The sequence below is a fragment of the Athene noctua genome, chromosome 2 (genome assembly GCF_965140245.1).
Source record: "Athene noctua chromosome 2, bAthNoc1.hap1.1, whole genome shotgun sequence".
Taxonomy (NCBI): Eukaryota; Metazoa; Chordata; class Aves; order Strigiformes; family Strigidae; genus Athene; species Athene noctua.
In genome coordinates, this window is record NC_134038.1 from 41322090 (window position 1) to 41346618 (window position 24529).

Genomic DNA, 24529 nt, shown 5'->3' on the forward strand with positions numbered 1-24529 from the left:
TGCATGCAAATATTTGCACCAAATATGGTTGTGTGTAATGAAAAAACAAACCATCATATGTGATTTATTTAATAAGATATGACTAGCTAACATTGACCCAATAGAGGTTATTAAACAGAATAATTGCAGAAGAATTCCCGTGTTTGATCTGCACTTAAATAAAATGTAGTCAAAAATGTGGTTGGTTAATTTTGAGCAACAACTGTAGCTGATTGTGAAAAAAACCTTGTTTGCTTACAGATACTGCACAAACAGAATTTGAGGTTAAGCAGGTTACGTAAATAATTCATTGTGAATTATTTGCTCAGCAATAACACAGCTTCCCTTTTTCCTGTTGTTGTTACCTTTAACATTGCCTCCTTTTTTCCATTCTCAATTCTTCTGCAGAGAGACAAAATTGATAGCTACATAGAAGGAGTAGCTGACAGCTTAATGAACAATTATTAGGGTCTGAGGCATATTTTCCAACAGTTTTTCATGAAGAGAAGGGTGGTGTTATCCACTGCAGTGTTTAAGTAGAGCCTCTTTTGTCAGCACCTGCTATTAGGGAGTGTAACACTCGGTGGGACTAGAGTGTTTGCGTCTCTTTTTAAGGAATTTGCAGTTGTAGGTAGCTAGAAGCAAATTGTAGCACAAGGGGGACCTCGCTTTCTCTCTGAGCAGATACAGACAAGCCACTCACTGTTTGGAGGAACTAAGCATTCACCGAGTTTCAGACAGATTTTTTGAAGTTAAATAAGATCTCAGCAAATTATTTCTCTACTCATTTAAAAACAAGGGAAAATAATGATAGTGGAATCATACAAGATTTACAAAATAGTTAGTAGAAAATATTGAGAGAGTCTCAGAGTTCATCTCAGTAATTAAAACCTGTTCTCTACTCGTGAATTGTCAAAACATCAGAAGAAAGTGGAGATTTTTCTCATTTTCAGAGCCACAGTTCATAAGGATTTGGTGCTAAGAGCTGGGAATAATGAATGTATATGAATGAAAGAATGAATGAAGTATAGCTCAATTTTTTCAGTCAGCCCAAGTAGTTAAAGAGAGCTTCATGATTAATGGTGAATGTTACTACCTAAATTGTAAGCTAAAAGGGCAGAGACTGCTTTTTCTTATATAGTTCTATCCATCCCATTGAGCAGCCTGATTTCCAAGTCTGTCCTGGTTTGGATGGCACCAATGGAAGTTGTGTGCTGTCGGGATTGTAGCCTGTTAGCCTACAAAATTACTATGGAGTCACATCTATCTTGGTCAAACTAATCTTGTGATTGCTACTGAGACCCTCAAGACAACATAACATCAACATCCTATGTAGTTATGTGTAAGGTCCATGTGAAACTTTTATTATAGACTTCATTTTAAGAAAAAGGAAATTTCTCTGGAAAGTTGAAATCTATGGTTGTTTTGCCATACTTTAGAGTTCTCTGTTAATAATACTCAGAAGGTACTCAACAGAAGGACTCAAGGAGATGATCTGCACTGATTTTGGCAAGGTGGACTGTGATAGTCATAATTACGCTGTGGAGTTTTTGATGTATCTACAAATAAGGACAATCAGACCTCCAGATATGATTGTCAGAATTAACAGCATAGCAGAATTTCATACAAGTAACAGCTAAGAAACCTATTCAGCTGCAGCAAAGAAAATAGCATCAATATTGAGCAGCATGATCACCTTACCTCTAGTGAGCTTTAGCTAAAGGAACCAATATTCTCTGTGATTATAGATAGCAGTAAATATTACCTTGTTTGCATTTGAATAATGCTATTAAACTAATTATTGTAATAATTATTTGTTTTAAAAGGCAAATTCTAGCCATTTTATAAATTATCTTCCTAAGCCCAATGCTTATGCTTTGGGGTAATGAGCAATTTTAGCATATTATTTCTCAAATAGCATCTTTAGGAAGAACACTACCAATAAAATGCATTATTTGTTCCTCTGGTAAGAGAACAGCACTGCGCTTTTTGTGTATTAGGAATAAAAACAAAATAAATACAATGTATGCATGTTACAAGAAATGTCATCCTGCCAAAATATAAGTTAATATTGTAGCATCACAGTGATCAAGTTGTCAGTTTGTATGAAACAGTGCTTCATATAAAAGGCACTGTTTGGGAATAACATTGTACCAATTATAAAAGACAGAAACAGAGTCCTGTCATTTCACGATTTGAAATATTTATGCCTTAACTCAAATACATGAAGAAATGTTAGCTAGTGCAGCAACAATTAAAACTCAAAATACAAATAGCACTTAAGGAATAAAATGTTAATGTGTACCATGTTTTGTCAAGATTGATATATGCAAAGTAATCGACAACAGTGATTCAGTAGAGTTTAAATGGACAGGATTGTAATTTGTATAGCTGTATAGACTACGAGGACATTTTTATTGACATGGTGTGCCTTCTATTTTGTGTTCCACAAAACAAAAAATTCTTTACCTAATTCTGTTCTTTTTAACCTCATCTGAACTGGAACTTAGAATAATTTTATTTTTGTGACAGCAGCAGAAAAGTATGAGGTGTGTTTTAACTAGAAATCATAAGTATTTTGTGGTCACAGGGGAAAAGCTAAAAATATCACTGGAAAATTTATAATCTTAATTCATGGTGCAGTCTCTTTCTCAACTTTCTGATGTTATTTACTTTAACTTCAATAATATATTCCATATTCAGCAAAACAGCATTAGATAAGTACAGAAGGGAAGCTTTACCTTCATTTTCTCTTATGTCAGTGTTTCATTTTAACCATTTTAACTGATATTAATACTATTTAGCTTTTTAATATGTTGAGTCACTATTCTTGCAAGCCTCTTGAGAGATGGAAAATCACTCTTAATCTCATTTTATGTCAAAATCCAAATTCACAGAGATGATGAGATTACATCCAAAGAACCAAATCTAGCAAAATATGTAAAAATGTGCACAAGTACACTAACACTGAAGTCATAGTCAAATCTGAAGGACTGGTCACCAGGAAAATATGACTTCTGTTCAGGTGCTTAAGGAATGGGTGGTTGTGGCTGGTTATCATACTGCCATGCAAAATTTTGACATGGAAGTTTTAAAAAAGATTATTCTTGACCAAAGACAGTTCCAACTAAATAGGTTAGAAATGCAACCTTAATTATAAAGGTATTCCATATATAAGTCAAATATATCGCACCTAATAATTTTGCTTACTGGGTTATGAAAATATTTTCTTGTAATTCTGTCTTTGAACTGGGATGCAGAGCTGCTGATGCAGTTATGACAGGACAAGGTTTAACAGGGACAAATTGGACCAGGAAAGGAGCACTGTGAATGTGCATGAGAACTGTGCCTGGCCCTCACACCCAGAACATCTTCAATACACCTTGAATATTTTGTATTCAATAGTTTCAGCTTTGCAAAGATCAAAGCTTTAGATCTGGACTTTGCTATACTACATACAAATACTCAAATTCACACCATAGCCAGTGTATTTTCTTTCTTTTTTTGAATAATTCTGTGTATCTATACTTTTTCCTTGCAATCTATGGTATGTCTTCAGTCAATGGAGTCTTTCAGAATCACAAGGCACAATTTGGCTTTTATGTTTAAAGGCAACGGCTAGGACTCCTATGTTTAGTTTATTTACCAAGTGATCTTAATTTTTTACTGGTGAAAAAGAGGTTTGGTGATCTGAAGAGATGTCTCAGACTTACAGCAAACATCCAGAAGTCACACCAAGGACAGGAAAGAAGACAATATTTTATAAGAGCAGGCAATTCAAGTATAGTAAGTGTCAGCTGACAAAACTGATTTTGATTCTGTTTTTCTCAGTACGATCTGACAATCTTCCTGCAGATATTTGTTATTTTAGGCTTTTCATCTAAGGGCAAACTGAACTAAATATAGTAATTGCATTCCTTATCTCTACTAGCACTCTGTTAAGACTGTAGTCATGCTCTATGCATGAAACTTCTGGTTTGCTCATATCAAATAGTTGTGGCTCTTTAGGAAACTTGCTATTTTCCTGTAGCACATGAACAATTGTATAGTAGCTGCATTTAACCACAGAGTTTCTTATAAATGGAAAAAAAAAACCCAAAACCCCCACCTGTGGGAATACTTACATTTTAAGTTAATTTAATATTTGAGAAAGCTTTACATGGTCCTGATTTTTTTATATGTCATGGCTTGTATGGCTTTTACTTTATTTAAAAACTCTTCTCAGTGGTGTTAAAGAATTTTTCAGGAGCTGTCTGATCTACCTAAATTATTGGATTATTTGAGGTTATGGATGATCATTCTTAGATAAATGCTAAAGGTCATTGTGGATATTAATTATGAATTTCGAGCTCAGTATCTCATGTGAATTCTCACTCACCATGTGCCTGCAGTTACATAGCCTTCACATTAGAGATGACAGTCAAGGTGAAACTGTGAAACACCTTAATGAGACATCCCTTATCCTCTTCTCTCTCATTGCAGACATGGTACCTTCTGGCTTCAGAATTGCACAGGAGTTTCAGTGCGTTTTTGACTATGTGGTGATGGTGGAAGTAGTGGAAAGAAGTGTTTATGTACAATCTACATTGTGATGTTTGATAAAAGTAAATGTCAGAAGTATACTATCTTTCACCTAACAAATCTCATCCCTGGAAATCTCATCAGAATTTTTTTTTGGCAAAATCTCCACCTTTCTGATCCTTGTTTTCCTTTTCTGAGTTCAGAAACTAAGCCTTAAAGGTACTTCATGCAGATGGTAAAACCTTACAAGGTGAGATTTGCTTAAGATGTTCTTGCTCCTCTTTGTATATTGCTGTGGATTAGACTAAACGTTGATGGCTGGCTGCATTACTCAGAGAAATTGCCATTTGATCATTGACAGGCACTGTTGAAGCCGTATGATTCCATGACAATATTATTAGGAAGAAGTAGAAACCATTGATTTATTTAGCACTTCACTGGGTTTTATCCAAGTTAGAATCAGATGTGCAATAACTCACTATAACACCACTGGAGACTTACACAAGACCTACTTTTGTCCAATTGTTCTGCCAAGAAATAGAATTCCTAGTTAAAATGGATTGAAATAAAATGTAAAAGTAGGTTAAAAAAAATGGCTGATATCTTTCTCTTCTTGTCAGATTTCCTGAGCTTTTTCAAAGTCTTTTGAATCCCTCTCACTCCCTCCTGATCTATTCACCCGTTGTTCATCCTTTTACTCAGCCCTGGTCCTACCATAAGTAATAATTCAACTCAGTCTCTGCAAGAGTGCGCGGGACCATCTGCATGTAGCTCCATATGCAGACTTATCATGGAACAGGCACAGCTGGAAATTCTGAAAGTTAATATGTAAATTGAACTCACATGGCTTTGTCCTAGATATTGAACTACTACTGAGACGCTGCTTGAAGCTACAGCTATGGTCAGTTCAGGGGACAGTATTTCTTTCTTTAAGCCAGTAAGTTAGATCTGCTTTTCCTGATCTTCATAATGGAAGTAACATGTCTTCTGAAAGAGAAGACATGGAGTAGGCTGGCAAAGGAAGACTACTGAAGCAGGACACAGCAAGCAAGGGCACAGGTTATCAAATAGTTTATCGGAGCTCTTCATTCCTGGAACAGAGGAAACCCTCAGACGGGTTTCTCATTTACTGTGACATTTCCAGTTTGGGTTGATCTTTTACAGACCTGGGGATCAGTCACTTATGACTATAGTCATGCTCTGAATGTGAAGAGGTAAGGTGAAACTGTCCTGATCCAATATCAGGGAGGCTTCTTAAATGAGATTAAGACGCAAACGAGGTCAGGTGCTACACAAACCTTGTAAGCTTTATTTCACAAAATGACAGATAATAGCAATAGGACAGAAGGAAGAGGAAAGAAAAAGTCAGAATACCTAAGTAAGCAAACAAAAGAGATGCAGCAATACTAATTACCACCACCAAAAGCCTAGCACTGTTCTGTTGATCTGGTTTGGGCGCAGGTGATGGGAGGGGGGCGTTCCTGCAGGCAATGGGGAACGTCACCACTGCAATTCTAGCAGCGTTCCGTTGGTCTGGTCCCGGTGCAGGCAATGGGGAGAAAGCAAGCTGCCCAGAGAGGCACACGCAGTCCTTTTATACAGTTCCTACCACCAGTTCGCACGTTGCTACAGAGCTCATTTACATATTCGCTGCCCCGTGTTCCCCCATGTGCGCATGCCCAAATGTCCACAGTGGTTGTACTAGGGGGTGGCTGGACATTGATGCCTTCAGCTTCTGCAAGTCCCTCTTGTCCCCCAGCCCTGCACACATGCGCAGCTTGATGGGTGTTCTAGCTCCGGGCAGATTTTGTCCTCATGGCAACTGGACATGGAGGCCCGGCCTATGAAATGCCGTGGTACTGAAACAGACAGCTGACATCGTCTGAACAGCCTTATGGCGTAATGGCGTAACAACGGTGTTGAGACAAAATGGCTGACACAGTCCCTTACACAAACCTTTGACTACTCCTAAAACTACCAAAGAGCCTTTGAAATGATGTTTTTTTATTCCTAACACTATGTCTGCAAGGGCAAAGATTAATATTGCTGCATAATCTCAGGTGAAAATTCAACTCTGTTGGGGGGGGCAACATTTAACAGGACTGTCATGGAGAGCAGTCATCCCATGGGCCAGGGATGGCACCCATCATGGTGAGTCAAGGGGAATAGCTCTCTGGAGCACCTTGCTGACTGAGGGGATCACTGCCTATGGGCGTATGGGACTCACTGGGGGACACAAGAAAAGAGCACTTTGGGATTGCACAAGATTGTGGGTTGTTTAGGGGAGGAACTAAAGGCAGGCAAAGGGGAGGGATCTAGGTGGTTTGGGGAGAAACAAGCATGAGAAACCAGAGACATAAGGAGATAAATGTGGTCTGGTTGGGTGTGAACAGATTCCTGGTCAGTATGCTTGCCTGGCAGTGCCCTGCACTTGATCAGCACTGTCTGCCCTGTCTTCTCATTAAACTCCAGGTCTAAGTATTTTCCTGGGTGAGGGACTCCCTGCTCAGTTTGCATGTGTGTGTGGGTGTGGCTGGCAGCAGAGTCAGAACCGTGGGCTGGGGAGGCTGTGTGTCCATGGTGCCGGTGACTGGAGGGCATGAGCAGATGTAGGTCAGGGCATGATTGCTATGATATACGTGTGTGTGTGTGTGTGTCTGTGTCTGTACACACATACACAGACAGACACACATATTTGCCACTAGTAGATGTCCATCCCGCTCAGCCAGAGGGGGATACAGGATGAGGCCACTGGCGCTGTCTGTGTTTGAGTGACTGCGTTGTGTGTCTGTCAGTGCTGATCTGTGTGGCAGTCGTGTAGGTATGGATAGATGTAGTATATATGTGTGATATGTGCTCACGTGCCTACTGGGAACACATGCTCAGCCTTGCTGCTCATTAGACCTGGGGGCATGGAGCTGTGGCCGCCTCATGTCTGTTGGCTTGCCAGATTTGTTGTAACTCTTGGTGGGAAAGTGAATTTTGTTATTACTGGGTTGAAACAATGTACCGTACTTTTAAAAAATTGATGAAGAAATATTTAATAGTAATGGAGAATACATGTAATCATGAAGTGCAATTGAACATCTAAATAATAATGAAATTAAAAGAGAAAAGGGTAGCAATATAAGAAAAAAAATGATGCCTCCATACTTTGAGTAAACAGGTTTAGGGGAGATCTGTTACTCTTCATGCTGAATTTCTAATATTTCAGTAGCAAAAAAAAAAAAAAAAAAATTAGTCATACTATTAATGGGGGAAAGCCTACACGTCATTTAAGTACTACTTGTTTTCTCACTGGAGTGTATGAGTAGCTATTAAAATTGCTTCCTTCCACTGAAGTGAAATTTCACTTATACTTGTGAGACAACGATCAAATCAGTCTCTACAAAATTAATTCCAAAAGTAAAAAAAAACCTAATTTTTTTACTACATTCTTTATCGTTTTATATCATACTTTCTATGATTGGAAAATACAAAACACACATTCTGTACTTAAAAGTGAAAGGAAAATGACCTGGCTCACCACAGGTTTCTCAGCTCAACATTTACTTTATTCCAGCTGTGGAAATAATATTTTGAAGAAGAGACTCATTTAAGACCGTGGCAATAAGTAGAGATGAGTTTATAATGAAACACAAATTTACAAAAGGTATATTGTGTCAGACTAAACTGGCATCTTTCCCTTTTTTAGATAGCAGATTTTTCCAACAGAAAGATCTCAGCAGTGTCAATGCAGTAAAGTATTTGATATGGTACAATATGGAAAATTATTAGTTACACTGGAGCAGAGAGAGTGGAAAGATCATAAGATGGGTAAAGAAATAGCTACAGGAAGGATGACAACAGCCTGCTGGTGAAAATAAAACATTGGCCAGAGGGAAATTAGCAGTGGGAGCCCCACCAGGTCAGTGCTGGGAGCAATGTTATATAAAATTTCACTAATGACTTTGGCACAAAGAATAGGAGGTGGCTGATGAAATCTGCTGGCAAAGGTAAGAGATGTTAGAAAGAATCGGAAGGTCCCCAGCATTTGAATAATAGCACTGGGATAAAACTCATTTCTATAAATTAGAAGTTTGTGGACTTACAGACTTCATGCACTAAGAACTGGGAGTCAGCATGTGGAAATGGCTGAGGGAAGGACTGGATAAATTACTGTAGGGTGCTTCTCAGTTGTCAAAATTGTGTAACATAAACCAACAAATCAAATAAATAGAACAGATTCAATCTTAACATGTACTACTGGAGGTATTTCCAGTGGAAACAAAAATCTGTGAATGATGCTGTACAAGACACTGGTGGCACCAGATCTAGCATATAAATTTTATTTTGCATTTCCCAGAAAAGGCAGTAAGAGCTAGAAGAGGTGCAGAGGACAGCTACCGGGGCAATGAGAGGAACAGACGTTTTTTCTCAGAATTGAACTATATAGGTTTTTCCTGGGAAGCTGTGATTCTTTAAAATTTGTATGAAGAAAGAAACTGGAATTTTACGCAAGATGAACAAAAAATTGGAGTATTGAGAAAATGGGGCAGTTTAGCACATTCTTTTAAGCTTCTTCCGATTCAGTTCACTCAGATGCAAACTGCAAAGTATCTATAGGAAAACTGCACAGGGATGAATTTCCTTCAACATATGCAGCCTCTCTTACACAGAAGAATCTGAATGAATTCTAGAATTTTTCAGAAATTTCTCCTGACTAAAAAAAAGAGATTCATTTATAACTGCCCCTATGTACACATTGTTGGCTGTTTGGAAGTGCCTGGTAATCTAATATTTAGGCACAGTGTTTTCATTTAAAGCTAAAGGTGAAAGAAAGCATGTGAGAGAAAAAAAGTCCCCAAAGGACTGAATTTTGAAAGGTTAATTTCAGCGGCTGAGGGTGTATTGTCCAAAATCATAGAATCTTCTTGACTGTATCTGATATTATCCTTCTTTATAGCTGACAAATGTTAACATTAAAAAAATGAAAATGCCCTCTAGTTCTCTTCCCTTAATCTTAACACTGGATGACTGCTCCACTACATTAATACTTGCTCTGACTGTTCTTTTGACTCCCTTGGTGATTTGATCCATAAATCGCTCCTCTCTGGAGCCCAACAAGAATTACATATTTATTTTTCTACCAGGAGTTTATGTTCTTGAATTTTCAATGTGTTTTCCTGCTATAGTGATATAATGGTTATGTTTTACTTAGTATCTTATTTCTTACATGCAAAACTGCTACAGTGGTGGGTCATCATCTCATATGGGGAAAATAGTGAAATTTTCAAAATGTGTATTAAAAACAGGTGAATATCCAATTTACAGATTTGTTATGGTTGTGAGACATTTGTTTCAAATATGCTCTATTGACAGGTCTTCTATAAACACATACAAATGACATCTTTTCAAATCACTGTGGTTTGGTTTTTTTTTTTTCAGTAAACAAAAAAGAAGTACAAGGTTATGGCTCTATAATCTGGTATTAAATCAAACTAGTGCATCAACCCACACAGCATAAAAGAGCACCACTGGGAGATGTCTACCACTGATCTCCCTGCCTTGGAAGGCTTAAGATTACATAAATGCGTTCTCTTTCATTTAACCTACTCAAAGCCTGTCTCTTTGAATCAAAACTCATGTTGGCCACTCCAAATTATCAAGACACAACTTATCTACAATAGACTGCTCCAAAAGATTACTGACAAATTATAAGCAATTTCAGCTGCCTGTAAATGTTTCCTGTGGATCATTTTGACTGACCTTGAGATCAACCTTAAGCAATTCGGGTATTTGTCTTTCATATATTTCCCTAGTGGATATGAATATCAGTTGTATAAAAAATGATGGATGGTGGCAATTTCCTATTAATTGCTACAGAAAAAAAAAAAATCCTAGCACTTCTGATGGGTAACACTGACCACAGAGAAAGGGGAACTGTATTTCAGATGAATATTTTCTCTGGCAATTTTTGTGTAAACAAGTCTTGAATGATGCCTTTGAATAGTTGTGAAAATGTGTCACTGGCAATTGTCCTAAAATTACAAACAGAGTAAGGAAAAGATGAAGTCACCTATTCAACAGAAATAACTGCCAGAAACAAGGAAGAAAAGATGCTATTTCTTTTTCCTCTTACAGTTTATCTTTATCTACTATATTCTCATACTAAATTCTTTAACCTGTGCATTACTTAGTGTTTTCTGGAGTAGATTCATTATTTTAGGGATTTATAACAGCTAAACTTCATAATCTGTCATAAATCAAAATAACTATTTACAGAGTGTTTGGCCATTAGTAGCAGTTGTGACCTAAAACATAAGATAACATATTTTTTAGCACTCTAATTTTTCAGCCACAGCTTGAAAGTCCAGTTCATGCTAAGGGGTTTTATGGCCTGAAGGATGGGAAATGAAGACAGCCTGAAGGAATGTGCTTCATGGTGCATATTCTAAGGGACAGCATTTTAAAGTGTTTTGATGCTCAAAGATGCAGATTGACACTTAAAAGTATTTTAAAAATTACTGGATTCCTGCTGTCTGAGATCATGGAATCATAGAATACCAGATTGGGAGGGACCTCAAGGACACCATCTGGTCCAACTTTTCTTGGCAAAAGCATGGTCTAGAAAAGATGGCCCAGCATTCTGTCCAGTTGAATCTTAAAAGTATCCTATGTTGGGGAATCCACCACTTCCCTGGGGAGATTATTCCAATGGCTGATTTTTCTCATTGCGAAAAACTTTCCTCTTCCGTCCAATGGGAATATCCCCAGGAGTAACTTGTACCCATTACCCCTCGTCTTTTCCATGTGACTCCTTGTAAAAACAGAGTCTTCATTTTCTTTGTAGTCACCTTGTAAAAGCGAACATGGAGATAAGGTCTTTCCTAAGCCTTCTCTTCTCAAGGCTGAACAAATCCAGTTGTCAGTGTCTTTCCTCATATGGCAGGCTTCCCAGTCCCTTGATCATCTTTGTGGCCCTTCTTGGGACTGTCTGCAGCCTGTCCACATCTTTTTTTTACTGAACACAATATTCCAGGTGTGGTCTGACAAGTGCTGAGTAGAGTGAGATAATGACTTCTTTGTCTCTGCTGGTGATGCCCTTGTTGGTGTAACCCAGCATCCCGTTGGCTTTCTTTGCTGCTGCAGCACACTGTTCACTCATACTGAGGTCATTGTCCACCAGGACCCCCAGGTCCATTTCCACAGAGCTGCTGCCCAGCCAGGCAGATCCCAGTCTGTGCTGTACCCCTGGATTATGTTTTCCTGGGTGCAAGATCTTAAACTTGTTGAACTTCATAAGGTTCTTGTTAGCCCACACTCCCAGCCTATCCAGGTCTTCTGCAGGGTGGCTCTCCCTTCCTATGTCCGCTTCCCCACTCAGTTTGGTATCATCAACAAATTTCATCAGGGTACACTTGATCCCATCATCCAGATCACTTCTGAAGTTATTAAACAGCACTGGGCCCAATATTGGTGTGACACCACTTGTGACAGGTTGCTAGTTTGAAAAGGAGCTGTTTACCATCACCCTCTGAGTGTGGCCTGTCAGCCAGTTCCCCACTATGGCACAGACCACTTGTCTAGACCACAACACATCAGTTTCTCTAGGAGCAGGATGTGAGGAACCGTATCTTAAGCATCTTGTAGATGCTTAAGTGTCTTTTTTAAACTCAGCTGGGCATCTGTTTGCACTGTAACTCTAGTTATTCACTACTTTCAAGAAATTCTGATCAGTGAAAACACATTTTCTTCTTCTAAGTATCTGTTTTACCCTTTCAAATTCAGCTGTATGTCTGAGAGTGAATTTGGATTCTACCTTTCTGTCCATCAGTAGTAATATGAGTTTTGCAAGACCAGAAACGCCCTTAGGCCTAGTTTTGGAACAGAGTGGACATTTTTTACAATGCTGCTCAAGAAATAAGAGAATCTCAATCACATTTTGACTGTGTTTTGTCCAGATGAAACCAGAATAGTACACAGGAGCACAAATCTATTCAGATGGTGACATGTTTACTTAGTAACTATTACTCTGAAACATACTTTATAGAGAAAAGAAAGGATGTTTGCTTAAAGTAATGTAATTCATTTTTATAAGACACATTTCCTCTCTGTTAATTACTTTGAGAGCAACCTTTAAGAGCTGTCTGTACTGGTAGATTTTAGGGTGCCACACTTCCACACAGGCGCGGAAATTATGCTGGAAATGCTTTTCCCATGCACAATAAAGTCAGGACCGAACTTATATTGTGAGGTTTTTTTAAAGATTTCTCTCCATCAGTCCTCCAACTCTTCCATTCTTTTGAACAGAGATTCTCAGGGATTGTTCTCTGCCATGGAGCGTGGATATCTCTGGATTTCACATGGATCCCAGAATCCTTTTCAGCATACTTCTTTCAGCACTCCCTCTTACAGCCCTTTCACAAACTGTAAATCAGAAGAGGGAATGAAAGGTCTAGGTGAGTGAGCAGAAATAAATGCTTTACAAGAGGAAAAGACGCAGCTGGAATACTAGGTGCTGCCGCTGTTCGGTGTGGGAAAAACACTTAGTTATGAGCAGAGAGACACGGGTCGAGTCCGGATTTTGCTCAGGACACTCAGTATATGTCGGGTTGGCCTTGCTTAGGTGACCTTAATTACATTATTTTTTTTCTGTGCAATCTAAATAAGGCTTTTAATAGTTTAGTTTCAAGTAATAAAGTGCCATTCATGTGTGTAATTTATTACTAAGTACATTAATATTTATAGACAGAGCTGAAATTCTTTAGTCAACATTAAAGAATTTTCTCAGTCAAGAAAATCATCTCTGGTCCAATTTATTTAGCAAGTGAGGAACTGTCTAATAGAAACCCTTTGCATGGTTGCTGTAGGTCAAGCTAAGCTGATAGAATAATAAAATGAAGTTGAGTTTTACTGCATTCCCATCTCTTTTATAAACCTTTTGGCTCTGATGTCTGGCATAGTGTTTCAAAACAAATCCAAGTCAGAATGTAATTCTTGGAATCATAAAATACTATGTAACTTAGAATTATCTTAACATTCTGATTTTAAAATTCAGTAGGGCAAATTAATTTGTACTCTCTCTCCACTGTGGCTGGGATCAATTTAGCTGGATATTGTTCATTTGCTTTGTAAAGAGTGCAGCTGTGATTTTTCAATATGACTAAGAATATGATGGTATGGAAATTTTCTTGCACTGTCTGTGTGGGTTGTAGGGAGCAAAATGGCTCCTATGTATATACCATTCCTTCTGTTGTAGTAGGTCAGCATTGACTAAGCAAAGACACAGCATGAAAGGATGTTTGTTTCTATGCCTTTAATGTACTGGACAGCATAGTGGAGCATGCGAAGAGTTTATCAATTTAAGGAGTACAAGTGACCGTTAAGTGCACACATAAAAGATTTCTGTATGTTAATTAGATACCTGCAATTAAGTTTGGAAAAAAAATGTCAACTCTTTGTAAAATCTGAGAAACATTGAAGAAAGACAGCATGTGTCTGTGAATTAAAATGCCATTAAAATGATTATGACTTCAAAAACATAAAAGAGAATCATATATATGATTCTGGAAGATGTTGAAGTTTGTTGTGTACAAAACCAGAATGAACAAAGTTCCAGCGGTTTATATTATCAAAATAACATCTCATATTTCGCATTCAATTGCATTCTGTATACATAGTTACTGCAATGTTCTTTTTCCAGCTTCACTTTGAGTCATTGCTGTGGCTATGAATTTAACAATGCTTATCATCAAAGATGCACTCTAAATCCCTGAGTCATAAATGCTGCAAAATTATAAGAGTTTAAAAGTTATAGTTGAATGTCCAAATAGGTTGTTGCTAATGTGGATGAACAGATCACTGATGATTGGCACAGAAAGGACTTTTTCTGTGTTTGAGAATTCATGGTTTCCAAATAACTGCTGGAAGTATGTGTAACTGTAGGAAATGACAGAAGCTTTAAAATAGCAGATGTGAAGCTCTTACACCACCGGGCTTCTTAAGCTTCCTTTATGTGTATATGTCTTAGTTGTCTGTGTCTTTTTCTAAACATCTGGAATAAAGAGAGCTGACTCCACCCTACAGACAGACCATGTGGCTGCAGAATAGAGAAGGCAAGAGGGAAAATAAACCATATGGCCAAGTAAAATAAACCAGAGCTGGTTGAATGCTGAAAAAAAGCACTCCCCAACATGCTATTCCAAATATTGCAAAATTCATATCTGATTTAAAATAAACACACATTATTTATCCAATTTATAAGACAGCTGAAAGACTATGAGCTTGCATCCTCCTTGAAGGGGTCTTCAAAGTTATATTGTTAAGTCCATTATACCTAAAACACATCTTCTCTATGCTATAGCCCTGTACTAGAACATGAGACCTCTTTTCTTCCCATTGTCCTCTGGTCCTCATTCTTTTATCCTCATAAATCAGCTGATTAAGCCCAGCCCTCAGCAGCTTAGTGTACTAAAGCAAGAGGCCTGGGGTCTAAAATTTTTATCTCTTTACTCGTTCAAATTATCTAGAAAATCAACTGGGATTCATTCAAGACATGACATCAAGTATGGGTGTGTGATAAATTATTTAATGTTCAAAAGGTACCCAATCAACAGATCTGTGTGGAAATCTGCAGAAATGTAACAGTAAAATCTTACAATAAAGAATGAGATATTTATATATATATATATATATATATATATATATATATATTCTGTATGGTTCCCAAACTCAGATGCAATTTTTTATTAATTTATCTAGGAGTTTCCTAGGAAGGAGAATGAACAGACATGATGAGCAATGGGATGCAGGGAACAGTAGCTGTGTTTGTGTGTTGCTCAGAAAATTGAGACCATGTGCTATGGAGATGATGGAGCTGGAAAACACCAGGTTTGTGTTCATATGCAGATCTGCAAACGAGAATATGGAAGGACAGCTGACAGTAGGAGAGCCAGGACTGTGGGGATTTTTGTGTGGAGAGTACTGCACAGAGAAAGAGTCAGAAGGTGGAGATATCTGGTGAAATTCGGAAAGATGAATGCATTTTATTCTTCACAAGAATAAATCTGAAGGGAAATATTGAGAAGCAGAATGGAAAATGTATGATTGGATATGCTATTAGCAGAAAGGAAAAGTACTGTAAGAAATATAAAGAGAAAAGATTCAACAGAAAGGTCATGTACAGTAGCAAGATAAATATTTCTTAGAAGACACTTGATCTCAGTATGTTAGGCTAAATAAGAAATTTGAAGGTAAAAAAAAGAAAATAAAAAGAAATGTGAGGAGAAAGACCAGTGGGTTTAGAGGACAAGGACCATCTCCTGCAGTTCGCCCAGGGCAGTGCAGTGCCCAAGGCTGTCCCCAGGTATGAAGTGGCATTTGCATTAGATGGTGAGTTGTGAGAAAACCCATCCATTCTAATCATTATTTTAGCCTTTGGCACTTCTATTCAAGAACTGTCATGTCTTTTGAGATGTGTTTACAGCTTCTGACACATCCTGTCATTGTTGTAGGGCTTACAGTAATAGGGGTAATTCTGATCCAGGCCTTTGTTACTAATGATAATGAAAGCCAATACATGGGCATCTTATCCAATCATCTTAATAATGGTCTGTACTGGATAGTGATTTATAATGATGTTGTGTAACATGGGTTTGTTCCATGGCAGTATTATAGTTTTTTAATTATTATTATTAAAGTGAACTGTACTGATTCAGACATCAAGAAAACCTTTGATTTCTATACTGTTCACTTAGGCTCCGTGCTCTATTCCATTTTCCTTGACTTTCCAACATTGTTTATCATCTCAATAAATGCCACTGATCCAAAAGCCATTGATCAGAACTTTCAGGTAAATTGATTGAGAGGAGAAAAATACATAAAGCAAAACAAATCCACAGACTTCCTATAAATAAACACATCAAACTCTTCCATTTTAAATGAGCTTCTATGTTGCTTCTTTTCATTTTAACAAGGTTTTACATCTTGGAATGACAAAAAGTCATTTGTCACGTTATCAAATAATATTTAAGAAAGGCCTAATGTTACTTATTTAACCTAGGATCATTTTTACATGGAAATCTTTCTCTTGCTTTCTCAAATTCCTGCTGTCTTAGACTGAGCACTTGCGAGTTACAATAATGGACACAAAAATACTATATGCTTTCCCTCTTGGTATAATATATCCTGACAAAGGAGATGCCTAGGCTTCTGTTCTAGGAAAGTGTCTTCCTGTAATGTTCATACACCTGCCTGTAACATCACAGGCCAACAGGCTGTATGATCCTTTAGAATTACAAGCTGAACTGCAGCACTTAAACTTTATTTGAAAAGCACTGAAATTGTTTTAAGTGAATACATAAAAGTAGGGGGAGGGCATCTAATCAGTATATTGTTATTTTGACACATTTGGTTGCCTTTTAGAAAATGCATTAATAATTTTCTGTTTGACGTGATCTCAGCATCCAGTAAAAAGCTAAGAATTTTTCATCCTACTGACAGGACTCCATTAATAAAACAACAATCTTTTGTGTGTAGTAATCTTTAATCTTATTTTGTCACACACTTCTCAGTAGCATTTCTACTCGTTTTACAGTATAATTTATGGCACTGAAACAACTCTCTGCCCTGAAAAAGGTCAGTCTGTCAAGGTTTACTTGTCTTTGAAGAAAAGTAATAGAGCATTATTTATGAAGCAAAGAATACGCTTCAATACTTTAATCAATCAGAAAGATACTTGCATTATTGTATCTTTTGCCAAAAAAATACCATGAGCAAAGGATACATCAACCTTGCATTCTCTTTTATGTTGCAAAAAGCCTTTTACCTTTTATGTCTCCTTCTTTTGTGTTTACTGCAGTATGAAAATAACAAGGCTGATGATGTCTGATATCTGGGAACAATTTGTAAATTATGAGAATAGGGATTGATCTTATCTGAAGAGTAGAGAGTCTCCGGACAGAGAGAGCTAGACTAGAGCTATCCACTGTGCTCATCACAATAAATTCCATCTGATAAAATGTTGGGGGGTTGGGTCATGTGATGTAAACTAACATCTCTACAGAGAAAATTACAGAGGTTTAAGGGACCTTTAGGGTACCTCAAAGATGATAGACATAAGGCATAACCACATTTGGTACCCACATGTTTTGAGATATCATCATAAGCACAAATTAGAACATGCAATGTGGGGAAACAAATTGGTAGTTCATTAAGGAAAACAGTCACACTTTAAATTAAGTCTCTCAAATAAGAATTTAATTTAGGTTTAGTAAGACAGCTTTATGTGAATGAAATGCCAATATATTATTTAAACTGCTCTGTTGATGTTTAACAAGTGTGTAATAAGATACATATTATCTATTAGTTGTTAGATACTAGCAAGTATTTTTTGCTAATTAATCCCTATCTGACATGAAACATCTATTACAACTGGGATGAGTTACTTCTTGCTTAAATTTCTACACAATGAAATCTCTTTACTTCCCAGGAACAGCTAACTCACTTGTTACCTATCTCCATAAGGTCCTCGGTTACTAGTTGAAGTCCTCTGCATTTCACTCTTGTTATACCATTAGCTTTACTCACAGAGCTCCTGTTCTGAAGAGATTGACATTATCTCTTTCCTAAATCTCTGTTGCAGCTCAGACAAGGTTGACAGAAATCTGAACTCTGCCTGAATCCTCATGATAAGTGGAAGCAAATTAGTTGTCTACTACACATAAGTTCAGCTGGTGATCATGGAGTCCTCTTTTGCATGTTTGTGTGCCTGAGCACTCATAAAGGAAGCAAACGCCCTAAACTTTAAGACCAGATGCAAAGTAGACGGAAAATAACTGCAACACCATCATCAAGATTTCTCAGTACTTCTGTATATTAAGAACATGACTAGAAGATAAAAGCCCATGAAGATCTCTACAAAGACACTTTCTATTGGGCTGATTTCCAGAAAGGAAACACTGGCAAGGTGTGCAGACAATGTTATTATTGATTTTTTACACTCTTGATGGTTATGGAGATTCTCAAGGAGAGCAGATGTCACAGTTAGTGGAGACTGCCATCTCAGTTAAATCTAACAAACTAAATCTCGTGTAGCATACTACCTAATTATACGAGACATTTAAGTATGGTGGTATAAGTTTTTGTCTGGTTGTTAAAAAAAGATTGGCATATTTTACTTCTGATAAAAAAGTTTTTAAGATTTTGCATACACGTTAAGGCATATTATGTTTTTGTAGGACATCTGATTGGAGACCTATTTGAAGTAAGCAAGTCTATAGTCCTTCAAAGATGAATGTTTGCCATGAACTATATTTCTTGCTAATGAGGGTATTTTAAATTAGCCAATGTTATGTAACACAAGAAAGAGGGGAATAGTAATACTGGCTGCCAAATAAACATAGAATCTCAGAATCACAGAATGGTTTAAGTTGAAAGGGACCTTAAAGATCACTTAGTTCCAACCCATCTGCCACGGGCAGGGACACCTTCCACTAGATCAGGTTGCTCAGAGTTCTATCCAACCTGGCCTTGAACACTTCCAGGGAGGGGGCATCCACAGCTTCTCTGGGCAACCTGTTACAGTGTCTCACCACTCTCAGCATAAATAATTTCTTCCATATATCTAAATCTAACCTCTTTCGGTTTAAAATCATTACTCCTCATCCTATCACTACACTCCCTGATCAAGACTGCTTCTCCATCCTTCCTGTAGGCCTCCTTTAAGTACTGGAAGGCCACTATAAGGTGTCCCTGGAGCCTTCTCTTCTCTCGGTGAAACAACTCCAGTTTTCTCAGCATCTCCTCATAAGGGAGGTGCTCCAGCCCCTGATCATCTTTGTGGCCTCCTGTGGACACACTCAAGCAGGTCTATGTCTTTCTTAATACTGGGGACTCCAGAACCGAACACAATACTCCCAGTAGGATCTCAAGAGAACAGAGTAAAGGGGGAGAATCACCTCCCTTGGCCAGCTAGCCACACTTCTCTTGATGACGCCGAGGCTATAGTTGGCTTTCAGGGCTGCGAGTGCACATTGCTTATATTCAGTTTTCCATCCAGCAATACTCCTCTGCAGGTTGCTCTTAATCCACTCATTGCCCAGCCTGTGTTTGGGATTGCCTTGACCCATGTATAGGACCTTGCATTTTGCCTTGTTGAACTTTCTGAGGTTTGCACAGGCCCACCTCTCAAGCCTGTCAAGATGCCTCTGGATGGCACATCCCTTCCCTCCAGCATGTTGACTGCATCACACAGCTTGGTGTCATTGGCAAACTTTTTGAGGGAGCACTCAATTGCTGACAAAGATATGAAACAGTGCGACCATCCAACCAATTCCTTTTCCACCCAATGGTTCATCCATCAGATCTGTGTCTCTCCAATTTAGAGACAAGGATGTCACGTGGGACAGTGTCAAAATCTTTGCACAAGTCCAGGTAGATGATGTCAGTTGCCCTTCCTTTATCCACCAGCACTGTAGCCCAGTTGTAGAAGGCCACAAGATTTGTCAGGCATGATTTGCCCCTAGTGAAGCCATGTTGGCTGTCACCAATCACCTCATTATTTTCCATGTGCTCTAGCATAGTTTCCAGAAGGATCCTTTCCATGATCTTGCTGGGCAAGACTGATTGGTCTGTGGTTCTCTGGCCCTTCCTTTTTTCCCCTTTTTAAAAATGGGGGTTATGTTTCCCCTTTTCCAGTCAGTGGGAACTCCACTCACCTGCCATGACTTCTCAAATATGATGGATAGTGTCTTAGCCACTTCATCTGTCAATTCCCTCAGGATTCATTGATGCATCTCATCAAGCCCCATGGACTTGTGCACCTTCAGGTTCCTTAGATTGTCTTGAACCTGATCTTTTCCTACAGTGGGCAGTTCTTCCTTCTCCCAGTCCCTGCCTTGGCCTTCTGCGTCTTGGGTGGTGTGGTTGGAGCACTTGCTGATGAAGACTGAGGCAAAAAAGTGGCTATCTCAGCCTTCTCCATATCCCAGGTAACCAGGTCTCCCATTTCATTATGGAGAGGGCCCACATTTTCCCTAGTCTTCCTTTTATCACTGCTGTACCTATAGAAGCTTTCCTTGTTGCCCTTGACATACCTGTTCAGTTTTAATTCTGTCATCAGGGCTTTGGTCTTCCTAACCTTATCCCTGGCTGCTTGAACAGTTTCTCTGTACTCCTCCCATCCTTCCTATCCTTGCTTCCAACTCTCTATAGGCTTCCTTTTTGTGTTTGAGGATCACATTGTTCATCCGTGCAGGCCTCCTGGCATTTCTGCCTGACTTCCTCTTTGCCGGGATGTATCGCTCCTGAGTTTGGAGGAGTTGATCCTTGAATATCAACCAGCTTTCTTGGGCCCCTCTTCCCTCCAGGGCTTTATCCCATGCCACTCCGCCAAGTGGGTCCGTGAAGAGGCCAAAGTCTGCTCTCCTGGAGTCCAAGGTAACAAGCTTGTTGTACATCCTCCTTGTCACCTTAAGGATCTTGAGATCCACCATGTCATGGCCACTTCAGCCAAGGCTGCCCTTGAACTTCACACTCCCCACCATCTCCTCCTTGTTGGTGAGAACAAGGGCCAGCATAGCACCTCTCCTCATTGTGTTCTCTATCACTTGGAGAAGCAAGTTTTCATCAATGTTCCAGGAACCTCCTGGATTGCTTATGTCCTGCAGTGTTGTCCCTCCACCAAATATTGGGGTGGCTGAAGTCCCTCATGAGGACCAGGGCTTGTGAACGTGAGGCTGCTCCTATCTGTTTATAGAGGGCGTCATCCAATCGGTCTTCCTGGTTGGTGGCTTGCAGCAGACACCCACTATAATGTGTTTTATCCCTGCCCTCCCTTTAATCCTGACCCATAAACTCTTGGTTGGCTCCTCATCCATCCCCAGGCAGAGCTCCATGCACTCCAGCTGGTCATTGACATAGAAGGCAACCCCCCTTCCTTGTCTCCCCTGACCATCCTTCCTAAAGAGCCGGTATCCTTCCATTCCAACACTTGAGTCACAGAAGCCATCCAGCATGTCTCCATGATGACAATAAGATTATAACTCTACAGGTGTGCACATCTGTTTAGCTCCTCTTGTTTATTCTCCATGTTACATCTGTTGGCATAGAGGCATTTAAGTTGGGCCCCTGATGAAGCTGACTTACTGGCTGTAGCTCTTTTGTGCTGCTTTTCAGGTTGTCTCCTGCAGAACTGTGATCCTTCTCCAGGCTCTGGGCATCTATTGCTGGCACTGGCATCAAACTGGTAAAAGTGGAATAGATTGAGGTTGCCCTCCCCCAGCCACTTTAGTTTAAAACCCTCTTCACTAGCTTGGCAAGCCTATGACTGAAGATGCTCTTCCTCTTCTCTGACAGATGGAACCCATCAGCCCCCAGTAGACAGGTTTCTCAAAGTGAGTCCCGTGGTTTAAGTAGCCAAGGCCCTGGCTGTGGCACCAGTTCCATAACTAATTGTTGATCTGCCAGATTTGACTGGCTCTTTCAAACCCATTCCCTTTGACTGGGAGGATTGATGTAAAAACTACTTGTGCTTCACAGTGCCTTATCAATACTCCCAGGGCTCTGTAATCCTTCTTGATACTCCTCAGACTGCTCCTGGCTGTATCATTGGTGCCCACATGAAACAGCAGCAGTGGATAATAGTCAGTGGACTGTACAAGGCTTGGAAGTCTCTCAGTGACATCCCTGATTCGAGCCCCTGGTAAAGCAGCACATCTCTCTAGAGCATGTGTCAGGTAGGCAGATGGGTGCCTCTGTATGTCTCAGAAGAGTCACCTACTACTGTCACCTGCCACCTTTTCTTAGTCATGCTGGTTGTTATACGGGGAGCAGATCAGGCTGTCTTACTCAGCTCCACTGTCCCTGCTGTTGTGATGGGTCTTTCCTCTTCAGTTTGCAGAGTGCTGAAGTGTTTCTGCAAGGGCACCTCAGACTTTGGGGCAAGTCTTCCTCCTGCAGATCCCTGATGTTGTAAGCTTCCATTCTTCTGAGTTATTGGCCCCTGGTGGGGGAGTTTCTGGCTGTTTGGCTGTGAGCTGTGGGTTCACTGCAGCTGCTTGGAACCAGCTACCTAACTCCTCAGTCTCCCTGATGCTACGCAGCTTTCTCACTGCCTCTTGCAGCTCAGCCACCTGCTGCAGGAGATCTTTTGCCTGGGTACCTCTTTTGCAGGCAGGTCTGCTGCCTGTCCCTGATCCAGGAGAAAGGTTCAGGCACTTCCTTCAGTCTGGGGTTTCCACAGCAGCCCCTCACTTCAGCAGCTCCATCTGAACATGAGACTGTATGGAGTGCATTAAATTAAATAGTGGTGTAAAGGCTTGCTTGATTGTGACCAGGTAATATTTATGAAATATGAAATGAGAATCATATGAAGTGCACTTTAAGTGACCCAAATACTCATGTACCTCAATTGAGTCTGTAGGAACAGTTACAGAACTCCAAAGCAAGAGAATTTTATTTTGAAGTACAGCTTCTAAAGTCAGAACTGTTATGAATGACGATGAATTTTAATAGACAAATAAAAATGAGTTGATAGAGTGTTAAAATTGTGACATACCTGAGTATTCTCAGGGGCAGATAGACCACAACAACAGTGACCAGATCTCCCAGTAGAGATTGATATGAACAGGTATGTGAATGATTTTAAAACATCAGTCATGACTGAACAGGACTGCAGTTAAAGGTAAGCAACGTGTTAAATTGGTTTGGTATAATGAGGCCCAAATTGTTCTGTGCTTCATAAGAACAATCTCTAAAGCACAGTGCTAATGCCTGGTGTTGCACTTCAAGTGCTAGCTGCATGGAAGTGAAATGTCATAGCCAGCTCCTGATCCAGTGGTCTGCTGTTCTTTTGTCACAATTCTGTATAATTCCTCTAAGCCAGAATCCCTTGTAATGAACGAAAAGCTTCCAGGAACTCAAATGGGCCTTGGAACAGATCCCTGGAATATGACACCTGCTTTTCACATTCAAATTAAAATTTTAAAAAAGAAAATATAAAAAGAGAAATAAGCAATTGCACAGTTAAAAAAAAAATCTATTACAATACAATTTTGTAAAGACTCTCTTAGGTTTTCCTTCGTAACAGTACATACCTTCCAACATGCCATTTAGATCTTGCAGAATATGTATTGGTGAAATGTTACCAGACTTTAATTTTCATTGACTATTTTCATTTATTTCCAATTCCAGACTCCTTCTGAATTTTAAGATCTGGTCTGTAGATGTAGTTCAGATCAGGACTGTATGTTAAACCATTTTCATTACAACTTTTATCCTTCCTGTCCACCTCTTTTTTATTATATACTGGGCAGAATTTTTCTAAGTAAAACCAGACATTTCAAGAGGGGAAATTATTACCCTCTGCAAAGGTGTGTTAGATTTTTTTCTTCAATTGTGCTTTCTGTTTAAGAAAAATATACCAGGAGAATATGAAAAGGAAATAAAAGTGTGAACGACACAAGCAAGGGCTGCATTCTGTGTGATAAAGATAGTAACAAGAAAGGGTCTGTTGGTTTATACTGTTTCCCATTTTTGATACAATCATTGTCTCAAGAACAGATTCATATTCTGCATCATTTTCTGTTACCTTTATAGTCTTTCTTACGAGAATGAGGAATGAAAATTTTAATGCCTCATATATTCTGTGAATTACTGTAGGCGAGTATGCTGTACTACTTTGATCTTTCCTATATTCTGTGGTTTGATTGGGTCGTGATGTGAATGGAAAGCAGCACAAAACAAATCACTTTCTGAGAGAACAATTGCAATGCGAATAGGTGCAGAAAGAAAAAGGTACCAGTTCAGCCCATTCCATTATGCAGTAGATTGGGTAGAAACAAAGTTCAAATATCTGCTTTTAAAGGTACTAAAGATTATCTCAATTTTTGGGTTAACCAACCTATCAATTCCTAGCAAAAATTTTGACTGGGTGTTCATAATCTGAATATAACTGTCTAGACTTAGACACAGCATTGCTTTATTAAAGTTCAGCAGTGCTGTAGTGCAGAAGGAGTATGGAGATGATGAGACACATAAAGCAAATTAA